Source organism: Platalea leucorodia (assembly GCF_965183815.1).
Source record: "Platalea leucorodia genome assembly, chromosome: 9".
Classification (NCBI taxonomy): Eukaryota; Metazoa; Chordata; class Aves; order Pelecaniformes; family Threskiornithidae; genus Platalea; species Platalea leucorodia.
Genome location: NC_138831.1, coordinates 26,333,486 through 26,356,974, shown reverse-complemented (window position 1 = coordinate 26,356,974; position 23,489 = coordinate 26,333,486).

Below are 23,489 nucleotides of genomic sequence, written 5' to 3'. Positions count from 1 at the left end.
CCCCTTTGGTGTGGGAGGAATCCCTGGACGTTCGCAATTGATGAGCGGACTACTCTAGTCATCGGCCCAGGCAGATAGGATTGCACTTTGGGAGGCTCTGGAAAGAGAGAGCCGCAGCGTTTGTGGGGTTGTGAATGGGGTTGCCTGGACACTTGAAGAGCAGCAACAGCTTCTGGTTGTGGCCTCTTTGGGGTGGGAGGAATCCCTGGACGCTTGCAATTGCTTAGCTGGGCGCTACTCATCGCAGAGGCAGATAGGATTGCACTTTGGGAGGCTGTAGAAAGAAAGAGATGCAGCGTTTGTGGGGCTGTGAATGGGGTTTCGTGGACACTTGAAAAGCCGTAAGAGCTTCTGCTCATGGACCCTTTGGGTGGGAGGAATCCCTGGACGTTCACAATTGCTGAGCTGGTCTCTGGCTCTACTCATCGGCCTAGGTAGACAGGATTGCACTTTGGGAGTCTGTAGAAAGAGAGAGCCGCAGCGTTTGTGGGGCTGTGAATGGGGTTGCCTGGACACTTGAAGAGCAGTAAGAGCTTCTGGTTGTGGCCCCTTTGGGTTGGGAGGAATCCCTGGACGTTCACAATTGCTGAGCTGGTCTCTGGCTCTACTCATCGGCCTAGGTAGACAGGATTGCACTTTGGGAGTCTGTAGAAAGAGAGAGCTGCAGCGTTTGTGGGGCTCTGAATGGGGTTGCCTGGACAGTTGAAGAGAAGCAAGAGCTTCCGGTCGTGGCCCCTTTGGTGTGGGAGGAACCCCTGGACGTTTGCAATTGATGAGCTGACTCCATCTCTACTCTTCGGCCCAGGCAGATAGGATTGCACTTTGGGAGGCTGTAGAAAGAGAGAGCCGCAGCGTTTGTGGGGCTGTGAATGGGGTTGCCTGGACACTTGAAGAGCAGCAAGAGCTTCTGGTCGTGGCCCCTTTGGTGTGGGAGGAATCCCTGGACGTTCGCAATTGGTGAGCTGGACGCTACTCATCGGTCCAGGCAGATAGGATTGCACTTTGGGAGGCTGTGGAAAGAGAGAGCCGCAGCGTTTGTGGGGCTGTGAATGGGGTTGCCTGGACACTTGAAGAGCAGCAAGAGCTTTTGGTCGTGGCCCCTTTGGTGTGGGAGGAATCCCTGGACGTTCGCAATTGCTGAGCTGGGCTCTATTTATCGGCCCAGGCAGATAGGATTGCACTTTGGGAGGCTGTAGAAAGAGAGAGCCGCAGCGTTTGTGGGGCTGTGAATGGGGTTGCGTGGCTACTTAAAGAGCAGCAAGAGCTTCTGGTCGTGGCCCCTTTGGTGTGGGAGGAATCCCTGGAAGTTCGCAATTGATGAGCTGACTCCTCTACTCATTGGCCCAGGTAGATAGTATTGGACTTTGGGAGGCTGTAGAAAGAGAGAGCCGCAGCGTTTGTGGGGCTGTGAATGGGGTTGCCTGGACACTGAAGAGCAGCAAGAGCTTCTGGTCGTTGCCCCTTTGGTGTGGGAGGAATCCCTGGACGTTCGCAATTGCTGAGATGGGCTCTACTCATCGCCAAGGCAGATAGGATTGCACTTTGGGAGTCTGTAGAAAGAGAGAGCTGCAGCGTTTGTGGGGTTGTGAATGGGGTTGCCTGGACACTTGAAGAGAAGCAAGAGCTTCTGGTTGTGGCCTCTTTGGGGTGGGAGGAATCCCTGGACGTTTGCAATTGCTTAGCTGGGCGCTACTCATCGCCGAGGCAGATAGGATTGCACTTTGGGAGTCTGTAGAAAGAGAGAGCTGCAGCGTTTGTGGGGCTGTGAATGGGGTTTCGTGGACACTTGAAAAGCAGCAAGAGCTTCTGCTCATGGCCCCTTTGGGTGGGAGGAATCCCTGGACGTTCACAATTGCTGAGCTGGTCTCCGGCTCTACTCATCGGTCCAGGCAGATAGGACTGTTCTTTGGGAGGATGTAGAAAGAGAGAGCCGCAGCGTTTGTGGGGCTGTGAATGGGGTTGCCTGGACACTTGAAGAGAAGCAAGACCTTCTGGTCGTGGTCTCTTTTGTTTCGGAGGAATCCCTGGACGTTCGCAATTGATGAGGTTGGCGCTAATCATCGCCAAGGCAGATAGGATTGCACTTTGGGAGGCTGTAGAAACAGAGAGCTGCAGCGTTTGTTGGGCTGTGAATGCGGTTTCGTGGATACTTGAAATGCAGTAAGAGCTTCTGGTCGTGGCCCCTTTGGTGTGGGAGGAATCCCTGGACGTTTGCATTTGATGAGCTGACTCCTCTAGTCATCGGCCCAGGCAGATAGGATTGCCATTTAGGAGGCTGTAGAAAGAGAGAGCCGCAGCGTTTGTGGGGCTGTGAATGGGGTTGCCTGGACACTTGAAGAGCAGCAAGAGCTTCTGGTCGTGGCCCCTTTGGTGTGGGAGGAATCCCTGGACATTCGCAATTGCTGAGCTGATCTCTGGCTCTACTCATCGGCCCAGGTAGATAGTATTGGACTTTGGGAGGCTGTAGAAAGAGAGAGCCGCAGCGTTTGTGGGGCTGTGAATGGGGTTGCCTGGACACTTGAAGAGAAGCAAGAGCTTCTGGTCATGGCCCCCTTGGTGTGGGTGGAATCCCTGGAAGTTCGCAATTGATGAGGTGGTCGCTGGCTCTACTCATCGGCCCAGGTAGATAGTATTGGACTTTGGGAGACTCTAGAAAGAGAGAGCCGCAGCGTTTGTGGGGTTGTGAAGGGGGTTGCCTGGACACTGAAGAGCAGCAAGAGCTTCTGCTCGTGGCCCCTTTGGTGTGGGAGGAATCCTGGACTTTTAAAATATCTGAGCTGGTCTCTGGCTCTACTCATCGGCCCAGGCAGATACGATTGCACTTTGGGAGGCTGTAGAAAGAGAGAGCCGCAGCGTTTGTGGGGCTGTGAATGGGGTTGCCTGGACACTTGAAGAGAAGAAAGAGCTTCTGGTCGTGGCCCCTTTGGTGTGGGAGGAATCCCTGGACGTTCGCAATTGATGAGCTGGGCGCTAATCATCGCCGAGGCAGATAGGATTGCACTTTGGGAGTCTGTAGAAAGAGAGAGCTGCAGCGTTTGTGGGGCTGTGAATGGGGTTGCATGGCTAATTGAAGAGCAGCAAGAGCTTCTGGTCGTGGCCCCTTTGGTGTGGGAGGAACCCTTGGACGTTTGCAATTGATGAGCTGACTCCTTCTCTACTCTTCGGCCCCGGCAGATAGGATTGCACTTTGGGAGGCTGTAGAAAGAGAGAGCCGCAGCGTTTGTGCGGCTGTGAATGGGGTTGCCTGGACACTTGAAAAGCAGCAAGAGCTTTTGGTCGTGGCCCCTTTGGGTGGGAGGAATCCCTGGAAGTTCGCAATTGCTGAGCTGGGCTCTGGCTCTACTCATTGGCCCAGGTAGATAGTATTGGACTTTGGGAGGCTGTAGAAAGAGAGAGCCGCAGCGTTTGTGGGGCTGTGAATGGGGTTGCGTGGACACTGGAAAAGCAGCAGGAGCTTCTGGTCGTGGCCCCTTTGGGTGGGAGGAATCCCTGGACGTTCACAATTGCGGAGCTCGGCTGTGGCTCTACTCATTGGCCCTGGTAGATATTATTGGAATTTGGGAGGATGTAGAAAGAGAGAGCCGCAGCATTTGTGGGGCTGTGAATGGGGTTGCCTGGACACTTGAAAAGCAGCAAGAGCTTTTGGTCGTGGCCCCTTTGGTGTGGGAGGAATCCCTGGACGTTCGCAATTGATGAGCTGGACGCTACTCATCGGTCCAGGCAGATAGGATTGCACTTTGGGAGGCTGTAGAAAGAGAGAGCCTCAGCGTTTGTGGGGCTGTGAATGGGGTTGCCTGGACACTTGAAGAAAAGCAAGACCTTCTGGTCGTGGCCCCTTTGGTGTGGGAGGAATCCCTGGACGTTCGCAATTGATGAGGTGGGCGCTACTCATCGCCAAGGCAGATAGGATTGCACTTTGGGAGGCTGTAGAAAGAGAGAGCTGCAGCGTTTGTGGGGCTGTGAATGCGGTTTCGTGGATACTTGAAATGCAGCAAGAGCTTCTGGTCATGGCCCCCTTGGTGTGGGTGGAATCCCTGGAAGTTCGCAATTGATGAGCTGGTCGCTGGCTCTACTCATCGGCCCAGGTAGATAGTATTGGACTTTGGGAGACTCTAGAAAGAGAGAGCCGCAGCGTTTGTGGGGTTGTGAAGGGGGTTGCCTGGACACTGAAGAGCAGCAAGAGCTTCTGCTCGTGGCCCCTTTGGTGTGGGAGGAATCCTGGACGTTTAAAATATCTGAGCTGGTCTCTGGCTCTACTCATCGGTCCAGGCAGATAGGATTGCACTTTGGGAGGTTGTATAAAGAGAGAGCCGCAGCGTTTGTGGGGCTGTGAATGGGGTTGCCTGGACACTTGAAGAGAAGAAAGAGCTTCTCCTCGTGGTCTCTTTGGTGTGGGAGGAATCCCTGGACATTCGCAATTGCTGAGGTGGGCGTTAATCATCGCCAAGACAGATAGGATTGCACTTTGGGAGTCTGTAGAAAGAGAGAGCCGCAGCGTTTGTGGGGCTGTGAATGGGGTTGCCTGGACACTTGAAAAGCAGCAAGAGCTTTTGGTCGTGGCCCCTTTGGGTGGGAGGAATCCCTGGACGTTCGCAATTGATGAGCTGACTCCTCTAGTCATCGGCCCAGGCAGATAGGATTGCACTTTGGGAGGCTGTAGAAAGAGAGAGCCGCAGCGTTTGTGGGGCTGTGAATGGGGTTGCCTGGACACTTGAAGAGCAGCAAGAGCTTCTGGTCGTTGCCCCTTTGGTGTGGGAGGAATCCCTGGACGTTCGCAATTGATGAGCCGCTCTCTGGCACTACTCATTGGCCCAGGTAGATAGTATTGGACTTTGGGAGGCTGTAGAAAGAGAGAGCCGCAGCGTTTGTGGGGTTGTGAATGGGGTTGCCTGGACACTTGAAGAGCAGCAAGAGCTTTTGGTTGTGGCCCCTTTGGTGTGGGAGGAATCGTGGACGTTCGCAATTGCTGAGTTGGGCGCTACTCATCGCCAAGGCAGATAGGATTGCACTTTGGGAGTCTGTAGAAAGAGAGAGCTGCAGCGTTTGTGGGGTTGTGAATGGGGTTGCCTGGACACTTGAAGAGAAGCAAGAGCTTCTGGTTGTGGCCTCTTTGGGGTGGGAGGAATCCCTGGACGTTTGCAATTGCTTAGCTGGGCGCTACTCATCGCCGAGGCAGATAGGATTGCACTTTGGGAGTCTGTAGAAAGAGAGAGCTGCAGCGTTTGTGGGGCTGTGAATGGGGTTGCCTGGACACTTGAAAAGCAGCAAGAGCTTTTGGTCGTGGCCCCTTTGGGTGGGAGGAATCCCTGGACGTTCACAATTGCTGAGCTGGTCTCCGGCTCTACTCATCGGTCCAGGCAGATAGGACTGTTCTTTGGGAGGATGTAGAAAGAGAGAGCCGCAGCGTTTGTGGGGCTGTGAATGGGGTTGCCTGGACACTTGAAGAGCAGCAAGAGCTTTTGGTCGTGGCCCCTTGGTGTGGGAGGAATCCCTGGACGTTCGCAATTGCTGAGCTGGGCTCTATTTATCGGCCCAGGCAGATAGGATTGGACTTTGGGAGGCTGTAGAAAGAGAGAGCCGCAGCGTTTGTGGGGCTGTGAATGGGGTTGCGTGGCTACTTAAAGAGCAGCAAGAGATTCTGGTCGTGGCCCCTTTGGTGTGGGAGGAATCCCTGGACGTTTGCATTTGATGAGCTGACTCCTGTACTCATCGGCCCAGGCAGATAGGATTGCACTTTGTGAGGCTGTAGAAAGAGAGAGCCGCAGCGTTTGTGGGGCTGTGAATGGGGTTGCCTGGATACTTGAATAGCAGCAAGAGCTTCTGGTCGTGGCCCCTTTGGTGTGGGAGGAATCCCTGGACATTCGCAATTGATGAGCTGACTCCTCTACTCATCGGCCCAGGCAGATAGGATTGGTCTTTGGGAGGCTGTAGAAACAGAGAGCCGCAGCGTTTGTGGGGCTGTGAATGGGGTTTCGTGGATACTTGAAAAGCAGTAAGAGCTTCTGGTCGTGGCCCCTTTGGTGTGGGAGGAATCCCTGGACGTTTAAAATATCTGAGGTGGTCTCTGGCTCTACTCATCGGCCCAGGCAGATACGATTGCACTTTGGGAGGCTGTAGAAAGAGAGAGCCTCAGCGTTTGTGGGGCTGTGAATCGGGTTGCCTGGACACTTGAAGAAAAGCAAGACCTTCTGGTCGTGGCCCCTTTGGTGTGGGAGGAATCCCTGGACGTTCGCAATTGATGAGGTGGGCGCTAATCATCGCCAAGGCAGATAGGATTGCACTTTGGGAGGCTGTAGAAAGAGAGAGCTGCAGCGTTTGTGGGGCTGTGAATGCGGTTTCGTGGATACTTGAAATGCAGTAAGAGCTTCTGGTCGTGGCCCCTTTGGTGTGGGAGGAATCCCTGGACGTTTGCATTTGATGAGCTGACTCCTCTACTCATCGGCCCAGGCAGATAGGATTGCCATTTAGGAGGCTGTAGAAAGAGAGAGCCGCAGCGTTTGTGGGGCTGTGAATGGGGTTGCCTGGACACTTGAAGAGCAGCAAGAGCTTCTGGTCGTGGCCCCTTTGGTGTGGGAGGAATCCCTGGACATTCGCAATTGCTGAGCTGATCTCTGGCTCTACTCATCGGCCCAGGTAGATAGTATTGGACTTTGGGAGGCTGTAGAAAGAGAGAGCCGCAGCGTTTGTGGGGCTGTGAATGGGGTTGCCTGGACACTTGAAGAGAAGCAAGAGCTTCTGGTCATGGCCCCCTTGGTGTGGGTGGAATCCCTGGAAGTTCGCAATTGATGAGCTGGTCGCTGGCTCTACTCATCGGCCCAGGTAGATAGTATTGGACTTTGGGAGACTCTAGAAAGAGAGAGCCGCAGCGTTTGTGGGGTTGTGAAGGGGGTTGCCTGGACACTGAAGAGCAGCAAGAGCTTCTGCTCGTGGCCCCTTTGGTGTGGGAGGAATCCTGGACTTTTAAAATATCTGAGCTGGTCTCTGGCTCTACTCATCGGTCCAGGCAGATAGGATTGCACTTTGGGAGGTTGTAGAAAGAGAGAGCTGCAGCGTTTGTGGGGCTGTGAATGGGGTTGCCTGGACACTTGAAAAGCAGCAAGAGCTTTTGGTCGTGGCCCCTTTGGGTGGGAGGAATCCCTGGAAGTTCGCAATTGCTGAGCTGGGCTCTGGCTCTACTCATTGGCCCAGGTAGATAGTATTGGACTTTGGGAGGCTGTAGAAAGAGAGAGCCGCAGCGTTTGTGGGGCTGTGAATGGGGTTGCGTGGACACTGGAAAAGCAGCAGGAGCTTCTGGTCGTGGCCCCTTTGGGTGGGAGGAATCCCTGGACGTTCACAATTGCGGAGCTCGGCTGTGGCTCTACTCATTGGCCCTGGTAGATATTATTGGAATTTGGGAGGATGTAGAAAGAGAGAGCCGCAGCATTTGTGGGGCTGTGAATGGGGTTGCCTGGACACTTGAAAAGCAGCAAGAGCTTTTGGTCGTGGCCCCTTTGGTGTGGGAGGAATCCCTGGACGTTCGCAATTGATGAGCTGGACGCTACTCATCGGTCCAGGCAGATAGGATTGCACTTTGGGAGGCTGTAGAAAGAGAGAGCCTCAGCGTTTGTGGGGCTGTGAATGGGGTTGCCTGGACACTTGAAGAAAAGCAAGACCTTCTGGTCGTGGCCCCTTTGGTGTGGGAGGAATCCCTGGACGTTCGCAATTGATGAGGTGGGCGCTAATCATCGCCAAGGCAGATAGGATTGCACTTTGGGAGGCTGTAGAAAGAGAGAGCTGCAGCGTTTGTGGGGCTGTGAATGCGGTTTCGTGGATACTTGAAATGCAGTAAGAGCTTCTGGTCGTGGCCCCTTTGGTGTGGGAGGAATCCCTGGACGTTTGCATTTGATGAGCTGACTCCTCTACTCATCGGCCCAGGCAGATAGGATTGCCATTTAGGAGGCTGTAGAAAGAGAGAGCCGCAGCGTTTGTGGGGCTGTGAATGGGGTTGCCTGGACACTTGAAGAGCAGCAAGAGCTTCTGGTCGTGGCCCCTTTGGTGTGGGAGGAATCCCTGGACATTCGCAATTGATGAGCTGATCTCTGGCTCTACTCATCGGCCCAGGTAGATAGTATTGGACTTTGGGAGGCTGTAGAAAGAGAGAGCCGCAGCGTTTGTGGGGCTGTGAATGGGGTTGCCTGGACACTTGAAGAGAAGCAAGAGCTTCTGGTCATGGCCCCCTTGGTGTGGGTGGAATCCCTGGAAGTTCGCAATTGATGAGCTGGTCGCTGGCTCTACTCATCGGCCCAGGTAGATAGTATTGGACTTTGGGAGACTCTAGAAAGAGAGAGCCGCAGCGTTTGTGGGGTTGTGAAGGGGGTTGCCTGGACACTGAAGAGCAGCAAGAGCTTCTGCTCGTGGCCCCTTTGGTGTGGGAGGAATCCTGGACGTTTAAAATATCTGAGCTGGTCTCTGGCTCTACTCATCGGTCCAGGCAGATAGGATTGCACTTTGGGAGGTTGTAGAAAGAGAGAGCCGCAGCGTTTGTGGGGCTGTGAATGGGGTTGCCTGGACACTTGAAGAGAAGAAAGAGCTTCTCCTCGTGGTCTCTTTGGTGTGGGAGGAATCCCTGGACGTTCGCAATTGCTGAGGTGGGCTCTACTCATCGTCCCAGGCAGATAGGATTGCACTTTGGGAGTCTGTAGAAAGAGAGAGCCGCAGCGTTTGTGGGGCTGTGAATGGGGTTGCCTGGACACTTGAAAAGCAGCAAGAGCTTTTGGTCGTGGCCCCTTTGGGTGGGAGGAATCCCTGGACGTTCGCAATTGATGAGCTGACTCCTCTAGTCATCGGCCCAGGCAGATAGGATTGCACTTTGGGAGTCTGTAGAAAGAGAGAGCTGCAGCGTTTGTGGGGCTGTGAATGGGGTTGCATGGCTAATTGAAGAAAAGCAAGAGCTTCTGGTCGTGGCCCCTTTGGTGTGGGAGGAATCCCTGGACGTTCGCAATTGATGAGCCGCTCTCTGGCACTACTCATTGGCCCAGGCAGATAGGATTGCACTTTGGGAGGCTGTAGAAAGAGAGAGCCGCAGCGTTTGTGGGGTTGTGAATGGGGTTGCCTGGACACTTGAAGAGCAGCAAGAGCTTTTGGTTGTGGCCCCTTTGGTGTGGGAGGAATCGTGGACGTTCGCAATTGCTGAGTTGGGCGCTACTCATCGCCGAGGCAGATAGGATTGCACTTTGGGAGTCTGTAGAAAGAGAGAGCTGCAGCGTTTGTGGGGTTGTGAATGGGGTTGCCTGGACACTTGAAGAGAAGCAAGAGCTTCTGGTTGTGGCCTCTTTGGGGTGGGAGGAATCCCTGGACGTTTGCAATTGCTTAGCTGGGCGCTACTCATCGCCGAGGCAGATAGGATTGCACTTTGGGAGTCTGTAGAAAGAGAGAGCTGCAGCGTTTGTGGGGCTGTGAATGGGGTTTCGTGGACACTTGAAAAGCAGCAAGAGCTTCTGCTCATGGCCCCTTTGGGTGGGAGGAATCCCTGGACGTTCACAATTGCTGAGCTGGTCTCCGGCTCTACTCATCGGTCCAGGCAGATAGGACTGTTCTTTGGGAGGATGTAGAAAGAGAGAGCCGCAGCGTTTGTGGGGCTGTGAATGGGGTTGCCTGGACACTTGAAGAGCAGCAAGAGCTTTTGGTCGTGGCCCCTTGGTGTGGGAGGAATCCCTGGACGTTCGCAATTGCTGAGCTGGGCTCTATTTATCGGCCCAGGCAGATAGGATTGGACTTTGGGAGGCTGTAGAAAGAGAGAGCCGCAGCGTTTGTGGGGCTGTGAATGGGGTTGCATGGCTAATTGAAGAAAAGCAAGAGCTTCTGGTCGTGGCCCCTTTGGTGTGGGAGGAATCCCTGGACGTTTGCATTTGATGAGCTGACTCCTCTACTCATCGGCCCAGGCAGATAGGATTGCACTTTGTGAGGCTGTAGAAAGAGAGAGCCGCAGCGTTTGTGGGGCTGTGAATGGGGTTGCCTGGATACTTGAAGAGCAGCAAGAGCTTCTGGTCGTGGCCCCTTTGGTGTGGGAGGAATCCCTGGACATTCGCAATTGATGAGCTGACTCCTCTACTCATCGGCCCAGGCAGATAGGATTGGTCTTTGGGAGGCTGTAGAAAGAGAGAGCCACAGCGTTTGTGGGGCTGTGAATGGGGTTTCGTGGATACTTGAGAAGCAGTAAGAGCTTCTGGTCGTGGCCCCTTTGGTGTGGGAGGAATCCCTGGACGTTTAAAATATCTGAGGTGGTCTCTGGCTCTACTCATCGGCCCAGGCAGATACGATTGCACTTTGGGAGGCTGTAGAAAGAGAGATCCTCAGCGTTTGTGGGGCTGTGAATGGGGTTTCGTGGATACTTTAAAAGCAGTAAGAGCTTCTGGTCGTGGCCCCTTTGGTGTGGGAGGAATCCCTGGACGTTCGCAATTGATGAGCTGGGCGCTAATCATCGCCGAGGCAGATAGGATTGCACTTTGGGAGTCTGTAGAAAGAGAGAGCTGCAGCGTTTGTGGGGCTGTGAATGGGGTTGCATGGCTAATTGAAGAAAAGCAAGAGCTTCTGGTCGTGGCCCCTTTGCTGTGGGAGGAACCCTTGGACGTTTGCAATTGATGAGCTGACTCCTTCTCTACTCTTCGGCCCCGGCAGATAGGATTGCACTTTGGGAGGCTGTAGAAAGAGAGAGCCGCAGCGTTTGTGGGGCTGTGAATGGGGTTGCCTGGACACTTGAAGAGAAGCAAGAGCTTCTGCTCGTGGTCTCTTTTGTTTCGGAGGAATCCCTGGACGTTTGCAATTGCTGTGGTGGGCGCTACTCATCGCCAAGGCAGATAGGATTGCACTTTGGGAGTCTGTAGAAAGAGAGAGCCGCAGCGTTTGTGTGGCTGTGAATGGGGTTGCGTGGACACTGGAAAAGCAGCAGGAGCTTCTGGTCGTGGCCCCTTTGGGTGGGAGGAATCCCTGGACGTTCACAATTGCGGAGCTCGGCTGTGGCTCTACTCATTGGCCCTGGTAGATATTATTGGAATTTGGGAGGATGTAGAAAGAGAGAGCCGCAGCATTTGTGGGGCTGTGAATGGGGTTGCCTGGACACTTGAAAAGCAGCAAGAGCTTTTGGTCGTGGCCCCTTTGGTGTGGGAGGAATCCCTGGACGTTCGCAATTGATGAGCTGGACGCTACTCATCGGTCCAGGCAGATAGGATTGCACTTTGGGAGGCTGTAGAAAGAGAGAGCTGCAGCGTTTGTGGGGCTGTGAATGGGGTTTCGTGGACACTTGAAAAGCTGTAAGAGCTTCTGCTCATGGCCCCTTTGCGTGGGAGGAATCCCTGGACGTTCACAATTGCTGAGCTGGTCTCTGGCTCTACTCATCGGCCCAGACAGATAGGATTGCACTTTGGGAGGCTGTAGAAAGAGAGAGCCGCAGAGTTTGTGGGGCTGTGAATGGGGTTGCCTGGACACTTGAAGAGCAGTAAGAGCTTCTGGTTGTGGCCCCTTTGGGTTGGGAGGAATCCCTGGACGTTCGCATTTGATGAGCTGGGCGCTAATCATCGCCGAGGCAGATAGGATTGCACTTTGGGAGTCTGTAGAAAGAGAGAGCTGCAGCGTTTGTGGGGCTGTGAATGGGGTTGCCTGGACAGTTGAAGAGAAGCAAGAGCTTCCGGTCGTGGCCCCTTTGGTGTGGGAGGAACCCCTGGACGTTTGCAATTGATGAGCTGACTCCTTCTCTACTCTTCGGCCCAGGCAGATAGGATTGCACTTTGGGAGGCTGTAGAAAGAGAGAGCCGCAGCGTTTGTGGGGCTGTGAATGGGGTTGCCTGGACACTTGAAGAGAAGCAAGAGCTTCTGGTCGTGGCCCCTTTGGTGTGGGAGGAATCCCTGGACGTTCGCAATTGATGAGCTGGACGCTACTCATTGGTCCAGGCAGATAGGATTGCACTTTGGGAGGCTGTAGAAAGAGAGAGCCGCAGCGTTTGTGGGGCTGTGAATGGGGTTGCCTGGACACTTGAAGAGCAGCAAGAGCTTCTCCTCGTGGTCTCTTTGGTGTGGGAGGAATCCCTGGACGTTCGCAATTGCAGAGGTGGGCGCTAATCATCGCCAAGGCAGATAGGATTGCACTTTGGGAGTCTGTAGAAAGAGAGAGCCGCAGCGTTTTGGGGGCTGTGAATGGGGTTTCGTGGATACTTGAAATGCAGTAAGAGCTTCTGGTCGTGGCCCCTTTGGTGTGGGAGGAATCCCTGTACGTTCGCAATTGATGAGCTGACTCCTCTAGTCATCGGCCCAGGCAGATAGGATTGCACTTTGGGAGTGTGTAGAAAGAGAGAGCCGCAGCGTTTGTGGGGCTCTGAATGGGGTTGCCTGGACACTTGAAGAGCAGGAAGAGCTTCTGGTCGTTGCCCCTTTGGTGTGGGAGGAATCCCTGGACGTTCGCAATTGATGAGCTGGACGCTACTCATCGGTCCAGGCAGATAGGATTGCACTTTGGGAGGCTGTAGAAAGAGAGAGCCGCAGCGTTTGTGGGGTTGTGAAGGGGGTTGCCTGGACACTTGAAGAGCAGCAAGAGCTTTTGGTCGTGGCCCCTTTGGTGTGGGAGGAATCCCTGGACGTTCGCAATTGCTGAGCTGGGCTCTATTTATCGGCCCAGGCAGATAGGATTGCACTTTGGGAGGCTGTAGAAAGAGAGAGCCGCAGCGTTTGTGGGGCTGTGAATGGGGTTGCGTGGCTACTTAAAGAGCAGCAAGAGCTTCTGGTCGTGGCCCCTTTGGTGTGGGAGGAATCCCTGGACGTTTGCATTTGATGAGCTGACTCCTCTACTCATCGGCCCAGGCAGATAGGATTGCAATTTAGGAGGCTGTAGAAAGAGAGAGCCACAGCGTTTGTGGGGCTGTGAATGGGGTTGCCTGGACACTTGAAGAGCAGCAAGAGCTTCTGGTCGTGGCCCCTTTGCTGTGGGAGGAATCCCTGGACGTTCGCAATTGCTGAGCTGGTTTCTGGCTCTACTCATCGGCCCAGGTAGATAGTATTGGACTTTGGGACACTCTAGAAAGAGAGAGCCGCAGCGTTTGTGGGGCTGTGAATGGGGTTGCCTGGACACTTGAAGAGAAGCAAGAGCTTCTGGTCATGGCCCCCTTGGTGTGGGTGGAATCCCTGGAAGTTCGCAATTGATGAGCTGGTCTCTGGCTCTACTCATCGGCCCAGGTAGATAGTATTGGACTTTGGGACACTCTAGAAAGAGAGAGCTGCAGCGTTTTTGGGGCTGTGAATGGGGTTGCCTGGACACTTGAAGAGAAGCAAGAGCTTCTGGTCATGGCCCCCTTGGTGTGGGTGGAATCCCTGGAAGTTCGCAATTGATGAGCTGGTCGCTGGCTCTACTCATCGGCCCAGGTAGATAGTATTGGACTTTGGGAGACTCTAGAAAGAGAGAGCTGCAGCGTTTGTGGGGCTGTGAAGGGGGTTGCCTGGACACTTGAAGAGAAGCAAGAGCTTCTGGTCGTGGCCCCTTTGCTGTGGGAGGAATCCCTGGACGTTTGCAATTGATGAGCTGACTCCTCTACTCATCGGCCCAGGCAGATAGGATTGCAATTTAGGAGGCTGTAGAAAGAGAGAGCCGCAGCGTTTTTGGGGCTGTGAATGGGGTTGCCTGGACACTGAAGAGCAGCAAGAGCTTCTGCTCGTGGCCCCTTTGGTGTGGGAGGAATCCTGTACTTTTAAAATATCTGAGCTGGTCTCTGGCTCTACTCATCGGCCCAGACAGATAGGATTGCACTTTGGGAGGCTGTAGAAAGAGAGAGCCGCAGCGTTTGTGGGGCTGTGAATGGGGTTGCCTGGACACTTGAAGAGCAGCAAGAGCTTCTGGTTGTGGCCCCTTTGGTGTGGGAGGAATCCCTGGACGTTCGCAACTGATGAGCGGACTACTCTAGTCATCGGCCCAGGCAGATAGGATTGCACTTTGGGAGGCTGTGGAAAGAGAGAGCCGCAGAGTTTGTGGGGTTGTGAATGGGGTTGCCTGGACACTTGAAGAGCAGCAAGAGCTTCTGGTTGTGGCCTCTTTGGGGTGGGAGGAATCCCTGGACGCTCGCAATTGCTTAGCTGGGCGCTACTCATCGCCGAGGCAGATAGGATTGCACTTTGGGAGGCTGTATAAAGAGAGAGCTGCAGCGTTTGTGGGGCTGTGAATGGGGTTTCGTGGACACTTGAAAAGCCGTAAGAGCTTCTGCTCATAGCCCCTTTGGGTGGGAGGAATCCCTGGACGTTCACAATTGCTGAGCTGGTCTCTGGCTCTACTCATCGGCCTAGGTAGACAGGATTGCACTTTGGGAGGCTGTAGAAAGAGAGAGCTGCAGAGTTTGTGGGGCTGTGAATGGGGTTGCCTGGACACTTGAAGAGCAGTAAGAGCTTCTGGTTGTGGCCCCTTTGGGTTGAGAGGAATCCCTGGACGTTCGCATTTGATGAGCTGGGCACTAATCATCGCCGAGGCAGATAGGATTGCACTTTGGGAGTCTGTAGAAAGAGAGAGCTGCAGCGTTTGTGGGGCTCTGAATGGGGTTGCCTGGACAGTTGAAGAGAAGCAAGAGCTTCCGGTCGTGGCCCCTTTGGTGTGGGAGGAACCCCTGGACGTTTGCAATTGCTGAGCTGGTCTCTGGCTCTACTCATCGGCCCAGGTAGATAGTACTGGACTTTGGGAGGCTGTAGAAAGAGAGAGCCGCAGCGTTTGTGGGGCTGTGAATGGGGTTGCCTGGACACTTGAAGAGAAGCAAGAGCTTCTGGTCGTGGCCCCTTTGCTGTGGGAGGAATCCCTGGACGTTCGCAATTGGTGAGCTGGACGCTACTCATCGGTCCAGGCAGATAGGATTGCACTTTGGGAGGCTGTAGAAAGAGAGAGCCGCAGCGTTTGTGGGGCTGTGAATGGGGTTGCCTGGACACTTGAAGAGCAGCAAGAGCTTTTGGTCGTGGCCCCTTTGGTGTGGGAGGAATCCCTGGACGTTCGCAATTGCTGAGCTGGGCTCTATTTATCGGCCCAGGCACATAGGATTGCACTTTGGGAGGCTGTAGAAAGAGAGAGCCGCAGCGTTTGTGGGGCTGTGAATGGGGTTGCGTGGCTACTTAAAGAGCAGCAAGAGCTTCTGGTCGTGGCCCCTTTGGTGTGGGAGGAATCCCTGGAAGTTCGCAATTGATGAGCTGACTCCTCTACTCATTGGCCCAGGTAGATAGTATTGGACTTTGGGAGGCTGTAGAAAGAGAGAGCCGCAGCGTTTGTGGGGCTGTGAATGGGGTTGCCTGGACACTTGAAGAGCAGCAAGAGCTTCTGGTCGTTGCCCCTTTGGTGTGGGAGGAAACCCTGGACGTTCGCAATTGCTGAGCTGCTCTCTGGCACTACTCATCGGCCCAGGTAGATAGTATTGGACTTTGGGAGGCTGTAGAAAGAGAGAGCCGCAGCGTTTGTGGGACTGTGAATGGGGTTGCCTGGACACTTGAAGAGCAGCAAGAGCTTTTGGTCGTGGCCCCTTTGCTGTGGGAGGAATCCCTGGACGTTCGCAATGGCTGAGTTGGGCGCTACTCATCGCCAAGGCAGATAGGATTGCAATTTAGGAGGCTGTAGAAAGAGAGAGCCGCAGCGTTTGTGGGGCTGTGAATGGGGTTGCCTGGACACTTGAAGAGCAGCAAGAGCTTCTGGTCGTTGCCCCTTTGGTGTGGGAGGAATCCCTGGACGTTCGCAATTGCTGAGCTGCTCTCTGGCACTACTCATTGGCCCAGGTAGATAGTATTGGACTTTGGGAGGCTGTAGAAAGAGAGAGCCGCAGCGTTTGTGGGGCTCTGAATGGGGTTGCCTGGACACTTGAAGAGCAGCAAGAGCTTCTGGTTGTGGCCCCTTTGGTGTGGGAGGAATCCCTGGACGTTCGCAATTGCTGAGTTGGGCGCTACTCATCGCCAAGGCAGATAGGATTGCACTTTGGGAGTCTGTAGAAAGAGAGAGCTGCAGCGTTTGTGGGGTTGTGAATGGGGTTGCCTGGACACTTGAAGAGCAGCAAGAGCTTCAGGTTGTGGCCTCTTTGGGGTGGGAGGAATCCCTGGACGTTCGCAATTGCTGAGCTGCTCTCTGGCTCTACTCATTGGCCCAGGTAGATCGTATTGGACTTTGGGACACTCTAGAAAGAGAGAGCCGCAGCGTTTGTGGGGTTGTGAATGGGGTTGCGTGGCTACTTAAAGAGCAGCAAGAGCTTCTGGTCGTGGCCCCTTTGGTTTGGGAGGAATCCCTGGACGTTCGCAATTGCTGAGCTGGGCTCTATTTATCGGCCCAGGCAGATAGGATTGCCATTTAGGAGGCTGTAGAAAGAGAGAGCCGCAGCGTTTGTGGGGCTGTGAATGGGGTTGCCTGGACACTTGAAGAGCAGCAAGAGCTTCTGGTCGTGGCCCCTTTGGTGTGGGAGGAATCCCTGGACATTCGCAATTGCTGAGCTGATCTCTGGCTCTACTCATCGGCCCAGGTAGATAGTATTGGACTTTGGGAGTCTGTAGAAAGAGAGAGCCGCAGCGTTTGTGGGGCTGTGAATGGGGTTGCCTGGACACTTGAAGAGAAGTAAGAGCTTCTGGTCGTGGCCCCTTTGCTGTGGGAGGAATCCCTGGACGTTCGCAATTGATGAGCTGGACGCTACTCATTGGTCCAGGCAGATAGGATTGCACTTTGGGAGGCTGTAGAAAGAGAGAGCCGCAGCGTTTGTGGGGCTGTGAATGGGGTTGCCTGGACACTTGAAGAGAAGCAAGAGCTTCTCCTCGTGGTCTCTTTGGTGTGGGAGGAATCCCTGGACGTTCGCAATTGCTGAGGTGGGCGCTAATCATCGCCAAGGCAGATAGGATTGCACTTTGGGAGTCTGTAGAAAGAGAGAGCCGCAGCGTTTGTGGGGTTGTGAATGGGATTCCCCGGACACTTGAAAAGCAGTAAGAGCTTCTGCTCATGGCCCCTTTGGGTGGGAGGAATCCCTGGACGTTCACAATTGCTGAGCTGGTCTCTGGCTCTACTCATCGGCCCAGGTAGACAGGATTGCACTTTGGGAGGCTGTAGAAAGAGAGAGCTGCAGAGTTTGTGGGGCTGTGAATGGGGTTGCCTGGACACTTGAAGAGCAGTAAGAGCTTCTGGTTGTGGCCCCTTTGGGTTGGGAGGAATCCCTGGACGTTCGCATTTGATGAGCTGGGCGCTAATCATCGCCGAGGCAGATAGGATTGCACTTTGGGAGTCTGTAGAAAGAGAGAGCTGCAGCGTTTGTGGGGCTCTGAATGTGGTTGCCTGGACACTTGAAGAGCAGCAAGAGCTTTTGGTCGTGGCCCCTTTGGTGTGGGAGGAATCCCTGGACGTTCGCAATTGCTGAGCTGGGCTCTATTTATCGGCCCAGGCAGATAGGATTGCAGTCTGGGAGGCTGTAGAAAGAGAGAGCCGCAGCGTTTGTGGGGCTGTGAATGGTTTGCGTGGCTACTTAAAGAGTAGCAAGAGCTTCTGGTCGTGGTCCCTTTGGTGTGGGAGGAATCCCTGGACGTTTGCATTTGATGAGCTGACTCCTCTAGTCATCGGCCCAGGCAGATAGGATTGCAATTTAGGAGGCTGTAGAAAGAGAGAGCCGCAGCGTTTTTGGGGCTGTGAATGGGGTTGCCTGGACACTTGAAGAGCAGCAAGAGCTTCTGGTCGTGGCCCCTTTGGTGTGGGAGGAATCCCTGGACATTCGCAATTGCTGAGCTGGTCTCTGGCTCTACTCATCGGCCCAGGTAGATAGTATTGGACTTTGGGACACTCTAGAAAGAGAGAGCCGCAGCGTTTGTGGGGCTGTGAATGGGGTTGCCTGGACACTTGAAGAGAAGCAAGAGCTTCTGGTCATGGCCCCCTTGGTGTGGGTGGAATCCCTGGAAGTTCGCAATTGATGAGCTGGTCGCTGGCTCTACTCATCGGCCCAGGTAGATAGTATTGGACTTTGGGAGACTCTAGAAAGAGAGAGCCGCAGCGTTTGTGGGGCTGTGAAGGGGGTTGCCTGGACACTTGAAGAGAAGCAAGAGCTTCTGGTCGTGGCCCCTTTGCTGTGGGAGGAATCCCTGGACGTTCGCAATTGATGAGCGGACTACTCTAGTCATCGGCCCAGGCAGATACGATTGCACTTTGGGAGGCTGTAGAAAGAGAGATCCTCAGCGTTTGTGGGGCTGTGAATGGGGTTTCGTGGATACTTTAAAAGCAGTAAGAGCTTCTGGTCGTGGCCCCTTTGGTGTGGGAGGAATCCCTGGACGTTTGCAATTGCTGTGGTGGGCGCTACTCATCGCCAAGGCAGATAGGATTGCACTTTGGGAGTCTGTAGAAAGAGAGAGCCGCAGCGTTTGTGGGGCTGTGAATGGGGTTGCGTGGACACTGGAAAAGCAGCAGGAGCTTCTGGTCGTGGCCCCTTTGGGTGGGAGGAATCCCTGGACGTTCACAATTGCGGAGCTCGGCTGTGGCTCTACTCATTGGCCCTGGTAGATATTATTGGAATTTGGGAGGATGTAGAAAGAGAGAGCCGCAGCATTTGTGGGGCTGTGAATGGGGTTGCCTGGACGCTTGAAAAGCAGCAAGAGCTTTTGGTCGTGGCCCCTTTGGTGTGGGAGGAATCCCTGGACGTTCGCAATTGATGAGCTGGACGCTACTCATCGGTCCAGGCAGATAGGATTGCACTTTGGGAGGCTGTAGAAAGAGAGAGCCTCAGCGTTTGTGGGGCTGTGAATCGGGTTGCCTGGACACTTGAAGAAAAGCAAGACCTTCTGGTCGTGGCCCCTTTGGTGTGGGAGGAATCCCTGGACGTTCGCAATTGATGAGGTGGGCGCTAATCATCGCCAAGGCAGATAGGATTGCACTTTGGGAGGCTGTAGAAAGAGAGAGCTGCAGCGTTTGTGGGGCTGTGAATGCGGTTTCGTGGATACTTGAAATGCAGTAAGAGCTTCTGGTCGTGGCCCCTTTGGTGTGGGAGGAATCCCTGGACGTTTGCATTTGATGAGCTGACTCCTCTACTCATCGGCCCAGGCAGATAGGATTGCCATTTAGGAGGCTGTAGAAAGAGAGAGCCGCAGCGTTTGTGGGGCTGTGAATGGGGTTGCCTGGACACTTGAAGAGCAGCAAGAGCTTCTGGTCGTGGCCCCTTTGGTGTGGGAGGAATCCCTGGACATTCGCAATTGCTGAGCTGATCTCTGGCTCTACTCATCGGCCCAGGTAGATAGTATTGGACTTTGGGAGGCTGTAGAAAGAGAGAGCCGCAGCGTTTGTGGGGCTGTGAATGGGGTTGCCTGGACACTTGAAGAGAAGCAAGAGCTTCTGGTCATGGCCCCCTTGGTGTGGGTGGAATCCCTGGAAGTTCGCAATTGATGAGCTGGTCGCTGGCTCTACTCATCGGCCCAGGTAGATAGTATTGGACTTTGGGAGACTCTAGAAAGAGAGAGCCGCAGCGTTTGTGGGGTTGTGAAGGGGGTTGCCTGGACACTGAAGAGCAGCAAGAGCTTCTGCTCGTGGCCCCTTTGGTGTGGGAGGAATCCTGGACTTTTAAAATATCTGAGCTGGTCTCTGGCTCTACTCATCGGTCCAGGCAGATAGGATTGCACTTTGGGAGGTTGTAGAAAGAGAGAGCCGCAGCGTTTGTGGGGCTGTGAATGGGGTTGCCTGGACACTTGAAGAGAAGAAAGAGCTTCTCCTCGTGGTCTCTTTGGTGTGGGAGGAATCCCTGGACGTTCGCAATTGCTGAGGTGGGCGCTAATCATCGCCAAGGCAGATAGGATTGCAGTTTGGGAGTCTGTAGAAAGAGAGAGCCGCAGCGTTTGTGGGGCTGTGAATGGGGTTGCCTGGACACTTGAAAAGCAGCAAGAGCTTTTGGTCGTGGCCCCTTTGGGTGGGAGGAATCCCTGGACGTTCGCAATTGATGAGCTGACTCCTCTAGTCATCGGCCCAGGCAGATAGGATTGCACTTTCGGAGGCTGTAGAAAGAGAGAGCCGCAGCGTTTGTGGGGCTGTGAATGGGGTTGCCTGGACACTTGAAGAGCAGCAAGAGCTTCTGGTCGTTGCCCCTTTGGTGTGGGAGGAATCCCTGGACGTTCGCAATTGATGAGCCGCTCTCTGGCACTACTCATTGGCCCAGGTAGATAGTATTGGACTTTGGGAGGCTGTAGAAAGAGAGAGCCGCAGCGTTTGTGGGGTTGTGAATGGGGTTGCCTGGACACTTGAAGAGCAGCAAGAGCTTTTGGTTGTGGCCCCTTTGGTGTGGGAGGAATCGTGGACGTTCGCAATTGCTGAGTTGGGCGCTACTCATCGCCAAGGCAGATAGGATTGCACTTTGGGAGTCTGTAGAAAGAGAGAGCTGCAGCGTTTGTGGGGTTGTGAATGGGGTTGCCTGGACACTTGAAGAGAAGCAAGAGCTTCTGGTTGTGGCCTCTTTGGGGTGGGAGGAATCCCTGGACGTTTGCAATTGCTTAGCTGGGCGCTACTCATCGCCGAGGCAGATAGGATTGCACTTTGGGAGGCTGTAGAAAGAGACAGCTGCAGCGTTTTTGGGGCTGTGAATGGGGTTTCGTGGACACTTGAAAAGCAGTAAGAGCTTCTGCTCATGGCCCCTTTGGGTGGGAGGAATCCCTGGACGTTCACAATTGCTGAGCTGGTCTCCGGCTCTACTCATCGGTCCAGGCAGATAGGACTGTTCTTTGGGAGGATGTAGAAAGAGAGAGCCGCAGCGTTTGTGGGGTTGTGAATGGGGTTGCCTGGACACTTGAAGAGCAGCAAGAGCTTCTGGTTGTGGCCTCTTTGGGGTGGGAGGAATCCCTGGACGCTCGCAATTGCTTAGCTGGGCGCTACTCATCGCCGAGGCAGATAGGATTGCACTTTGGGAGGCTGTAGAAAGAGAGAGCTGCAGCGTTTGTGGGGCTGTGAATGGGGTTTCGTGGACACTTGAAAAGCTGTAAGAGCTTCTGCTCATGGCCCCTTTGGGTGGGAGGAATCCCTGGACGTTCACAATTGCTGAGCTGGTCTCTGGCTCTACTCATCGGCCCAGACAGATAGGATTGCACTTTGGGAGGCTGTAGAAAGAGAGAGCCGCAGAGTTTGTGGGGCTGTGAATGGGGTTGCCTGGACACTTGAAGAGCAGCAAGAGCTTTTGGTCGTGGCCCCTTGGTGTGGGAGGAATCCCTGGACGTTCGCAATTGCTGAGCTGGGCTCTATTTATCGGCCCAGGCAGATAGGATTGGACTTTGGGAGGCTGTAGAAAGAGAGAGCCGCAGCGTTTGTGGGGCTGTGAATGGGGTTGCGTGGCTACTTAAAGAGCAGCAAGAGATTCTGGTCGTGGCCCCTTTGGTGTGGGAGGAATCCCTGGACGTTTGCATTTGATGAGCTGACTCCTCTACTCATCGGCCCAGGCAGATAGGATTGCACTTTGTGAGGCTGTAGAAAGAGAGAGCCGCAGCGTTTGTGGGGCTGTGAATGGGGTTGCCTGGACACTTGAAGAGCAGCAAGAGCTTCTGGTCGTTGCCCCTTTGGTGTGGGAGGAATCCCTGGACGTTCGCAATTGATGAGCCGCTCTCTGGCACTACTCATTGGCCCAGGTAGATAGTATTGGACTTTGGGAGGCTGTAGAAAGAGAGAGCCGCAGCGTTTGTGGGGTTGTGAATGGGGTTGCCTGGACACTTGAAGAGCAGCAAGAGCTTTTGGTTGTGGCCCCTTTGGTGTGGGAGGAATCGTGGACGTTCGCAATTGCTGAGTTGGGCGCTACTCATCGCCAAGGCAGATAGGATTGCACTTTGGGAGACTCTAGAAAGAGAGAGCTGCAGCGTTTTTGGGGCTGTGAAGGGGGTTGCCTGGACACTTGAAGAGAAGCAAGAGCTTCTGGTCGTGGCCCCTTTGCTGTGGGAGGAATCCCTGGACGTTCGCAATTGATGAGCTGACTCCTCTACTCATCGGCCCAGGCAGATAGGATTGCAATTTAGGAGGCTGTAGAAAGAGAGAGCCGCAGCGTTTTTGGGGCTGTGAATGGGGTTGCCTGGACACTGAAGAGCAGCAAGAGCTTCTGCTCGTGGCCCCTTTGGTGTGGGAGGAATCCTGTACTTTTAAAATATCTGAGCTGGTCTCTGGCTCTACTCATCGGCCCAGACAGATAGGATTGCACTTTGGGAGGCTGTAGAAAGAGAGAGCCGCAGCGTTTGTGGGGCTGTGAATGGGGTTGCCTGGACACTTGAAGAGCAGCAAGAGCTTCTGGTTGTGGCCCCTTTGGTGTGGGAGGAATCCCTGGACGTTCGCAATTGATGAGCGGACTACTCTAGTCATCGGCCCAGGCAGATAGGATTGCACTTTGGGAGGCTGTGGAAAGAGAGAGCCGCAGAGTTTGTGGGGTTGTGAATGGGGTTGCCTGGACACTTGAAGAGCAGCAAGAGCTTCTGGTTGTGGCCTCTTTGGGGTGGGAGGAATCCCTGGACGCTCGCAATTGCTTAGCTGGGCGCTACTCATCGCCGAGGCAGATAGGATTGCACTTTGGGAGGCTGTAGAAAGAGAGAGCTGCAGCGTTTGTGGGGCTGTGAATGGGGTTTCGTGGACACTTGAAAAGCCATAAGAGCTTCTGCTCATGGCCCCTTTGGGTGGGAGGAATCCCTGGACGTTCACAATTGCTGAGCTGGTCTCTGGCTCTACTCATCGGCCTAGGTAGACAGGATTGCACTTTGGGAGGCTGTTAGAAAGAGAGAACTGCAGAGTTTGTGGGGCTGTGAATGGGGTTGCCTGGACACTTGAAGAGCAGTAAGAGCTTCTGGTTGTGGCCCCTTTGGGTTGAGAGGAATCCCTGGACGTTCGCATTTGATGAGCTGGGCACTAATCATCGCCGAGGCAGATAGGATTGCACTTTGGGAGTCTGTAGAAAGAGAGAGCTGCAGCGTTTGTGGGGCTCTGAATGGGGTTGCCTGGACAGTTGAAGAGAAGCAAGAGCTTCCGGTCGTGGCCCCTTTGGTGTGGGAGGAACCCCTGGACGTTTGCAATTGCTGAGCTGGTCTCTGGCTCTACTCATCGGCCCATGTAGATAGTACTGGACTTTGGGAGGCTGTAGAAAGAGAGAGCCGCAGCGTTTGTGGGGCTGTGAATGGGGTTGCCTGGACACTTGAAGAGAAGCAAGAGCTTCTGGTCGTGGCCCCTTTGCTGTGGGAGGAATCCCTGGACGTTCGCAATTGGTGAGCTGGACGCTACTCATCGGTCCAGGCAGATAGGATTGCACTTTGGGAGGCTGTAGAAAGAGAGAGCCGCAGCGTTTGTGGGGCTGTGAATGGGGTTGCGTGGCTACTTAAAGAGCAGCAAGAGCTTCTGGTCGTGGCCCCTTTGGTGTGGGAGGAATCCCTGGAAGTTCGCAATTGATGAGCTGACTCCTCTACTCATTGGCCCAGGTAGATAGTATTGGACTTTGGGAGGCTGTAGAAAGAGAGAGCCGCAGCGTTTGTGGGGCTGTGAATGAGGTTGCCTGGACACTTGA